This window comes from Sceloporus occidentalis, unplaced genomic scaffold (genome assembly GCF_023333645.1).
Source record: "Sceloporus occidentalis isolate IW3139 unplaced genomic scaffold, rSceOcc1.0.p SCAF_4, whole genome shotgun sequence".
Classification (NCBI taxonomy): domain Eukaryota; kingdom Metazoa; phylum Chordata; class Lepidosauria; order Squamata; family Phrynosomatidae; genus Sceloporus; species Sceloporus occidentalis.
In genome coordinates, this window is record NW_028316984.1 from 168,724,953 (window position 1) to 168,733,944 (window position 8,992).

At 40.9% G+C, this 8,992-nt stretch overlaps 1 protein-coding gene across 1 annotated transcript in view; it reads right to left on the reverse strand.

The window, feature by feature from the left end:
* Positions 1-8,664, reverse strand: part of LOC149315006 (type II iodothyronine deiodinase-like) — a 97,966-nt gene extending 89,302 nt beyond the window's left edge. The window contains exon 1 of the mRNA XM_089522326.1: positions 8,651-8,664. The gene's annotated coding sequence lies outside the window, so the exon portion shown is untranslated. The remainder of the gene's footprint in view (positions 1-8,650) is intronic.
* Positions 8,665-8,992: the final 328 nt, after the last annotated feature.

Genomic DNA, 8,992 nt, shown 5'->3' on the forward strand with positions numbered 1-8,992 from the left:
GTGATAATCTCCTCAATTTAGAATTTCTAGCATTCCAGACAGTGAGACATTGAAAATAATGAACACCTAGAACTCTTATGGAAAGTCAGGGTAGTGTAGTGGTTTGAGTGTTGGACTAGAACACTGGGAAACCAGGATTTGAATCCCCACACAACCATGGAAACTCACTGGGTAACCTTCGGAAAGACACACTTTCTCAGCCTCAGAGGAAGGCAAGGGCAAACTCCCTTTGAACAAATTTTGCCAAGAAAATCCTGTCGTAGTTTCACCATAAGTCGCCATAAATTCAAAATGACTTGAAGGCACACAGCAACAAGAACTCTTGTATTTGTGGTGTTTGTATTCCATTAGTAACTTAATCTGCCCCTTTCCTTTGGCTAGCTAAACTGTATTTCTAATAGCATGGTCCAATTTCTTTTACCACTGTATGTAATTCAGTATGTACAGCTGGCTAAATAGTTTTTGCAGTGGCCCTTACAGGTGGAAGATGTTGTCAGAACTATGCCTGGCATTCCAGCATAATGTTGCCAGATGTCTTTTGAGGGTTATTGCAATGCATCACTTCTGCAGTGACCTCTGCCCCTTCAAACCTCACCTATCTGACTATATCTGACACAACCATGTAGTAGCTGGTAGAGAGCAGAGGGCTGACAGGAATCATAGATCATGGCTATTGTTTCCTTTGATTTATCCATTCTAATGTTTTTATTTATCCATGGGATCCCAAGTGGCAAAGAATAACCATACCATGTGAGAACAAACAATATTTAAATCAACAAACTCAAAATTATAGCTGCTGTACATGTTCAAAATCCATTGGCTCAACTATTTTATTCACAACATTAATGCAAACTCATACATTTATCTTGTGAAGCATGTGATAGACTGGATTGCTCAAAATTAAGAATGCAATTGTTTTCCTACTGAATTTCTATGTATGGAGGAGAATGTCACCTCATTCAAAGAATGACTGCAACCTCCATAGTGTAGAATGAGTTACATTATGCTTCATGGAATACCATGGGTTTTGTGTGTATTCTTCCATTCCCTACTGGGTACTCATTAAGTTTTATGTTCCAAATTTTATACTATTGAAATAGGTCTTTTACATGCCTACTTCTTCCAATAGGTTGCTTGCCTGCTCACTCCAACTTCTAGTGTTCCTTAGAGCACTGAATTAATTTTCATTATGTACACTTCATTTTATTGCACCAAAAGTATTTCTACCAGTCAGGGCACTGGAACTGACAGTAACTTATTTTAAGGGCTAATGAATGAGACACTCCCTGGCCCTTACTCAGGAGCTCTTGTCTGATTCACAGATCATTACCTGCATCATACTGTCAAGCCTATCTTTAGTTCATTAGTTAAATCACACCAACCCATTACAAGTCTGAAAATGCTTCAGACCTAATTTACACAAAAGCACAGCTAGTGATAACTAACAGCTGCCATACTTGCATTGAAAACTATGTCTACATTTCATGGCTGGTATTAGAAAGATTTTTAATCAAGTTTTGTAAATAGCAATATGTAGAATGTCACCTTATTTTTCTTGTAATGTATAAGCTCTTTGTGTTACCAATTTTGCCTTCGTCAGTGGGAAAAACATTCCTCCAAATCTCAGTGGGTATACTGTTGCAACAAGTTGACTGAGATTCATGAGTGCTACATTCATTATCGTTTTTTTAAAAAAAAATTAAATGGCATGATTTATTTACATTTATAACCCAATCTGCTTCTCAAAGGCTCAGAGTAAACTGCATAGATGCTTACAAATAAAGCAAATATGCTATTCCTTACTATTTTACAAATATGCATTTTAAAATGTAACATTAGCCTCCATTTTCTAAAAGTGAAGAATGCATTCAGTTATTTTTTCCCACAGGTATTAGCACAGCACATAGCAAATATGCTTATGATGGCAAACTATACGTTACATGCCACTGTGAATATCTGTTCCTCAGGGGTTTTTTTTTCTTTGTTGATCTTAAACTTTATCTAGAAAATGCATATTTTGGGCAGGCAACATCTACTTATATATTCTCCCCACTTCCCCCTACTTTCTCTCCCAATCATTTTCTACTCCAGATCTTTCCATAACTACCTTTTCTTCTTGTGGAAGAAAAAAATACAGGTGCCCATCAGGGCTGTTTCAAGACATTTGGCTGATGACAGGATACCATTTCTTATCACAGGAACATAGGCCAAGTGACATGTATACCTCTGTCTTGCCAAAGATAAGAATATCCAGGGGTGTCAAGAGGAACAGTCAGGTAACTGTTCCTGTCTCCTCTCCCAGTCCAGTAAATCAAACATTTGTCTCATGCTGCCTAAAGGTAAGGCTGGCCTTGGTACCCACATATTTTCTCTGATGAGGAAAAACAACTGGCTGAATGAGAGTCTGAACACTAAAACTAACACCAGAAATAACAACAACAATGCATTACCTCTCTGCTATCATCCATCTGATGAATCCTCAACCTGAACGTGGGACCTTATGCATGTAAAACATAGCCCTTTCCACTGAGCCATGCAGCCTGAAAAGCCTGTTTTTGTCTTTAAAAAGAACAAGAAAAAAATCAGTCAGTACTAAGAGGATTGCAAGTAAAGCATACTTTGGCCCTCACTATCACCCTTCTCCCATCACTATAATGCATGGAGTGTAGCCCTGAATATTCTTCCATATCCCTTTGTCCCATGGTAAAGATGAGTTTCTTGTCAGTCTGGAAAATAATATTTGAAGCATGCAGTTCCTACACAGTCTTCCAAGGGAAAATAGAAAAGGAGGCAGATATATAAATTTGCAGCTGTTTTGATTCTTTTCTCTAAGGCCCTACTGGACAGTCCAGTGAATTTTGTAGTATCATCCTTGAACAGAATGTATATGTGAGCAGAATTGTCTTCTGTAACTACTGAAGGAAGGCCATGAGCAGATGTTGTAAATAAATAGATTACCTCACCCAAAACACCAAGAGTGTATTCTTACAGCTTAACTGTTTATAGTTCCAGGAACACAGTTAATGAAATGCAGTGAGATGTGGCAAGTTACGTGTATGTGACAGCAATGAAACCAGGCACAGGACTGGACATGCAACACCAGTCTTTTATTGCCAGCAACTCTACCTCATTGTACTGTACAGGAAGCTCTACTGAGCAGAGAATAAAGGAAGCATTTTGCATTCATGGCGCTTTGCTAAGAAGAGCACAATTTGGGAAGCAGGTTTAGTATCCATGCAGTGCAATATTGGGACCCAACTGGATGCTAGCTAAAACAATTCCTGTCACCCAAAAAGAACTTCCACCTCCCCCATTCCCATTTGTTCTTTCACTTCCTATTTTCATTAGGGTAAGTGGTTTTCAAATTATACTTCAGGAAATCCCTGGGGTTCCTTGGAAGCTTTTGAGTGGATTCGTGAAGAGATCATCAGGAACAGCTGACAAGCTCTCCCAAAGACAGTTTACTCATGAAAACTGATCTTCCCATCAGGACTGGGTTGGTTGTGATCTAGGAAATTTATCAGTTCACATAGAACAATGATGAAAATCCACAAGTCTGGTCATTATTAGTCTGTGAAAAGTTGTTGTGCTTCAAGACAAAGCATAGAAATTTTCCTTTTGAGGGGATTACAGTTTTGACAAACCCAGTGGATTCTAGGAGTTACAGTCCATAAAAGAAACTTTTCTACGCCTCAATATATAGCAGAACCTTCTGCAACGTATAAAGGTTCCATGAAAACTACACTGGAGATTCTCAGGAGACAAGTTGATATAAGTATTCATTTATTAATTAGTTATTTAAAGTATTTATTGCCTCCCAAATCACAAAGCGCTGAACAAATAAAAACCAATTAAAGTAATACAATGATAAAAACATTTTAACAACACATTAAAATCCTCTAAAAACTCCAGAAAGCAGTCTAAACCCAATTCTTAAATACAGTTTGGAAACAGTTAAAACAGCAATTTCAAACACTGAATGCCATGTGAAACAACATTATTTTGGCTGCCTACAGGAAGTTTAAAAGAAATGGGACCAGTCTAACTTCCTTAGGTAGAGAGTTCTACTGTAAAGGAGCTCTTCAGAGAAAGCATTGTTATGTGTACCCACCAACCTAACTTCATAAGATCTTGTGACATGCAACAAGGCCTCTTCTGAAGATCTCAAATTTCTAATAATAGGAGGAGGTAGTCTTTCAGATATGCTGGCCCAGAGCAGCAGAGATGCTTACATAGGTCACTGAGCTGATATGTACCTACAGGTTTTGGTGGCTTGTAAGGCTCAGACCACCGAAAGAGCGAGGATAACAAGACTTCTGGATTCCTCTGAAATTAAAATCTCAGTAGAAGAATAGTTTCTAGTTAATCCCAGCTCCACAAGGTTGCTCTGCCTTGGTATTCAGTAAAGCAGGAATGGGGATCATGTGGCCCTCCATGTGTAATTGGAATCCAACTTCTAGTATTCCTAGCTATTATGGCTAAGACTGCTGGGAATTACAATCCAACAATGTATGAAGTGGTGTACGAGTCCTACCCTTGAACTAGGGAAAATGGGGGTAGAAAAAGAAAGGTGATGGGAGAGAGAAGGAGAATGAGGAAGGAGAAAAAGGCATGGGACCTGACTTCTGGAAACCCTAGAGAACAGACTAGATAGATAGTACTGGATTATATGCCCTAAATCCAATTATTTGTGCTATTTAGAGCAGACCCAATAAATGGACTTACATAAGTGTTGACTTACCAAGCCCTGATTGGGTTTGGTCTATCCTGCTTGACATGTACAATTGGGTTTAAGTCCTTTATTTTTTATAATAACTTAGGCCCTGTACAGACTGGTGCTTTGCGCCGACCTGGAGCTGAAATTAGGGCTCGGTAGGGCTGGGCATCCACATGCACCCAGCCCTACTATCAGCAACCATGCGCCATATTGCCACACCCCCACCCACATGGGGCATGCCATTATGACACACAGCCGTCCGAGCACCCAAACAGCGCCCTCTGGAAGTGGCAGAATCATGGCACATGAGCGCAATGATTACGCCCTTAAAAAGAAGCCACATAGAGTGGCTCCTTTTTAGGGAGTATGTCAGTGCCGTGCTGTGCCGTGCTGGCACAGCACCAATGAGGGGCAAAAATGGGCGGCATAGAGCCACCCATCTGGATCCCCTCCCCCTTTAGGGTCCAAACAGACAGGCCAAAATAAAGCTGCTTCGGGTCACTTTAGAGGTATGCTGTTTAAATGACACACGCATTTTAAGAGGCCAGAGGTTGCATCCAAGCTGCACTCCAGTCCTTAGGATTGGAGCATGGCTTTGATGCGGCTTTTGGCCTCTTAGGACGCATGCATAATTTAAACAGCATACCTCCAAAGTGACCCGAAGCAGCTTTATTTTGGCCTGTCTGTTTGGACCCTTATAAAAGTCATTTGTTTGGACTACAGTTACCAGAATCCCTCAGTCAGCACAGTCACTATCCACAATGACTCAAAGGTTCTGAGAGTTGTTGCCCCCACAACCCAAATAAATTTTCCAGACTCTAATTCTTATTGGAATGGGCAGTGGACCACATAATGGCAAGCAGCCACGTACCCCTAAAATCTAGAGCTGGCTAGCATGAAGACAGAACTTTTGAAAACCACTGGTTTGCATAATGTAAGCAAAGGGCTATGTTTGAATAATATTTTTTCTGCATGGTTGAAATGTATTCTTTTAGTGCATAATAAAATAAGGTAATATAAAATAAGAACAACAGTAACACAAAATTAACTGCTGACCACTCAAGCCTCTCAAGCAAGCAAGAGAACAACAGAATGCAAATAAGATGTGGGTGGGGGTGTGGCAATATGGCGCAAGAAGGAGAAAGGAAGTAAGTGGTACAATATGTATGTAAGACCCATTGCTCTACATCAGGGTGACAACATTTATTTATTTATTTATTTATTTATTTATTTATTTATTTATTTATTTAAACCCCACTCTTCATCCAAAAGGCTATCAGAGTGGCTTACATTGTTTTAAATTAGACATTTAACTTAGACATGAGGCCCTCTAGACATTGTTGAACTGCAACTTTCATCAGCCTCAGTCAGCACAGCCAGTGTTAAGAAATTATGGGACCAGCATCTGCATATGCTTCAACTTCAACAGATTAAAACTAAGATATATCTGGCCAAGTGATATTAGAGTGTAACAAAAGTTATTAATGAGGAAATATACACAAGCTAGGAAAAGCTGCAGCAGTTTACTTTTGCCAGAATCTACTGTGAAGACCAAGATCCTGCCCCCTCCTTTCCTCTCTCCCCTCTCACCTGCTATGTGAATTGAGTGCAAACTACATTTTCTCTTTCAACTCAGTTTGCAGCAACTAAAATAGGCTGAGGACAAATGGGAAAGGGAGAAGAGGAAAGAGACATTTTAAAAGCGGCTGAGAAAGTGCGATAACAGAAGATTAATTGGGACTCAATGTAAAATTGAGTCACAGGTTGCCTATGTCTGACCTAAATCCAGTTCTTAGGCCCCGTACAGACAGGCCAAAATAAAGCTGCTTCGGGTCACTTTGGAGGTATGCTGTTTAAATGATGCATGTGTCTGGAAGCTGTGTCAAAGTCATGCTCCAGTTCTTTGAAAAGGAAAGGCACCAAGGCTTTGTGGTCCAGAAAGTCACTTTGGCGTGTTACAGACCGCCCCTTTGGGGTGGCCTGTAGGCGCGCCTTTCCCCACCGGATCGGGGCCTCAGCGGCCAGAGTGGCAGCCACCGAAGCCCCGATCCGCCGCTTTCCGGGCTGCGGGGAAGCGGCAAAAGGCCCCTTCCCCGCAGCCTGGAAAAGGGTGTCCTTGGGGCTTCAAGCCCCAAGGACACCCCGCGGCAGCAGGGAGAAGGAGAAAGGGGCCGTTTGGCCCCTTTCTCCTTTGGTCCGCTGGGCGCAGCCATCTGAAGGCTGCGCCCAGTGGACCAAACCAGGAAGGAGCTCCGAAACGGAGCTCTTTCCGGGGTCACGGAAAGGGCACCCTAGGCGCCCTGCCGCGACCCCAATACGTCACAACCGCGCCACCTCATTTGGAGGCAGCACGGTCGTCACGTATCGATGGCGGCGGCCGTGTGGAATGGCCGCCACCATTTTGTGCACGCAGAGCACGCACTAGGGTTAGGGCAGTGCAGAAGCACCGCCCCGTCTTAACCCTAGTATGTGCTCCGCACGTACTTTTTAGCCCGTCTGTAACAGGCCTTTGTTATCTTTTTTGTACCACACAGAGCTGCCACAGTTAGCAATTTCTACAACAACTGCAATTGTCCTGATCCAGATAAACAAATGCTAAAATCACTGCTTGGTATTTCTGGAATTCCTTTTGTCAATTAATTTAAAAGGCAGCTTACTGGTTACTGAAGACCATTCATCAAGTAGATGCTACATTTTTGTTATATTTTGTTGATGTGGTTTAAATTGTATTTTTAAAAAAATATTAATTGCATTTTCATATGTGAACACTCTTACAATTTAACTGTAGTTGTATTCAGTCTTTCTGTAATATATCTTGATACCATTTCAGGAAATTAAAATTTAAATCAAATTTAAATTGCCATATTCAGAATCACTTGGGAAATCCTGACTTCCACACATTAATGTGGAGATTTGCATAAAGCGTTTGGTCTGAACATGCTAAATGTAACTGCAGCACTGGATACAATCCTGTGTCTCTGCAGTAATTTGACCGATTGATTGCAATGAGACATCTAACCAGATAAGTAGATATAGGATTGCAGCCTTATACTTGACAGTCTTAAACTTTTGGATCCTGAAGACACAGTTGACTGCTCAAATTTTTCCCCACTTTCAGCCAGTAGTATGTATTTTGATTTATATCCTTTTGGATGATGCTATTGAGAAATACAGAGTTCATCTGTCCTATATTTTTCTGCTCATCCTTTTGTCAAACTCCTTTATCTCAACTTTCTTCATTTCCAGTTTGCATTACCTCTCTCCCTCTCGCTTGCTCATTTCATGTTCCTGGCTTTGATCCCTTCTCCCTTGAGACCTGAATAAAATGTACTGCTAATCTCCACACTCTTATACAATAATACAACCATCAGGCAAGAACTGAAAGGTTCAATTAGCAAGACAGGACTTGATAGTTTAGTTTACTAAGAAATAGGCACAAAAGAAATACGTCATGCCAAAAGACTTATTCATGTCAATAGCCAATGGATCTATTCACTTACGAGTTACACATTTTTCTAAGGTTCTGTTGTCATCTCTGTTGTCCAGGTAAAATGTTAGGCTGTTGACATTTCAGCCATCTAATCTTTGTTCTAGTAATTCTGTGAATTCTTGATCAGTAGGAGGCATGGGGTGTGTGTGGAATAATCAGAAGTAATAAGGGAGTGGAAAGGGAGGGAGGGAGAGAATAGCAGATTAAGCTTTCTTGACATTCTGGTCTTTGACTGGCAAGTACGCTTGCTGCCCAGCAGGCAAACCCTTAGTTCTTAGAAAAATCCTATGAAATCCTAGACCCAACCTGTCTCAGCAAGTGCCTTTGCTTACTCACCCTTCAAATACAGCCCCTGATAGATTTATTAACCTACCTTTTACAGGAACCTAATCATTTTGTTTTGCACCAAATCAATGCACACAGAAGAGTTTGCCTTTACTCACCCTCTTCCTGGGACAATCTGTTCTTTCACCGTTCCTTATGGACATTTTTGTCATTTACTGAGTTCCAGAACAACATATGAGAGTGCCTGGCGATCTATAGAGGCAGGCAAAGAATGGAATTCTTCTCCCCCCCCCCCCCTCAAAAGGGTTTAGAACTCAAGGGCACAAGCAGATACAATGCAGGGCAACAAGAGATTGGAAAATACATGGTGACATGCCATGCCATTATGAATGGAATGCTACCCAAAGCAAAGAGCTTTGTATAAATAAAGTATAAAGGGGGGAAAAACTTCAAAGAAAGGGCCAAAACTAGAAATTATTATTATTATTAAACTTTATAAA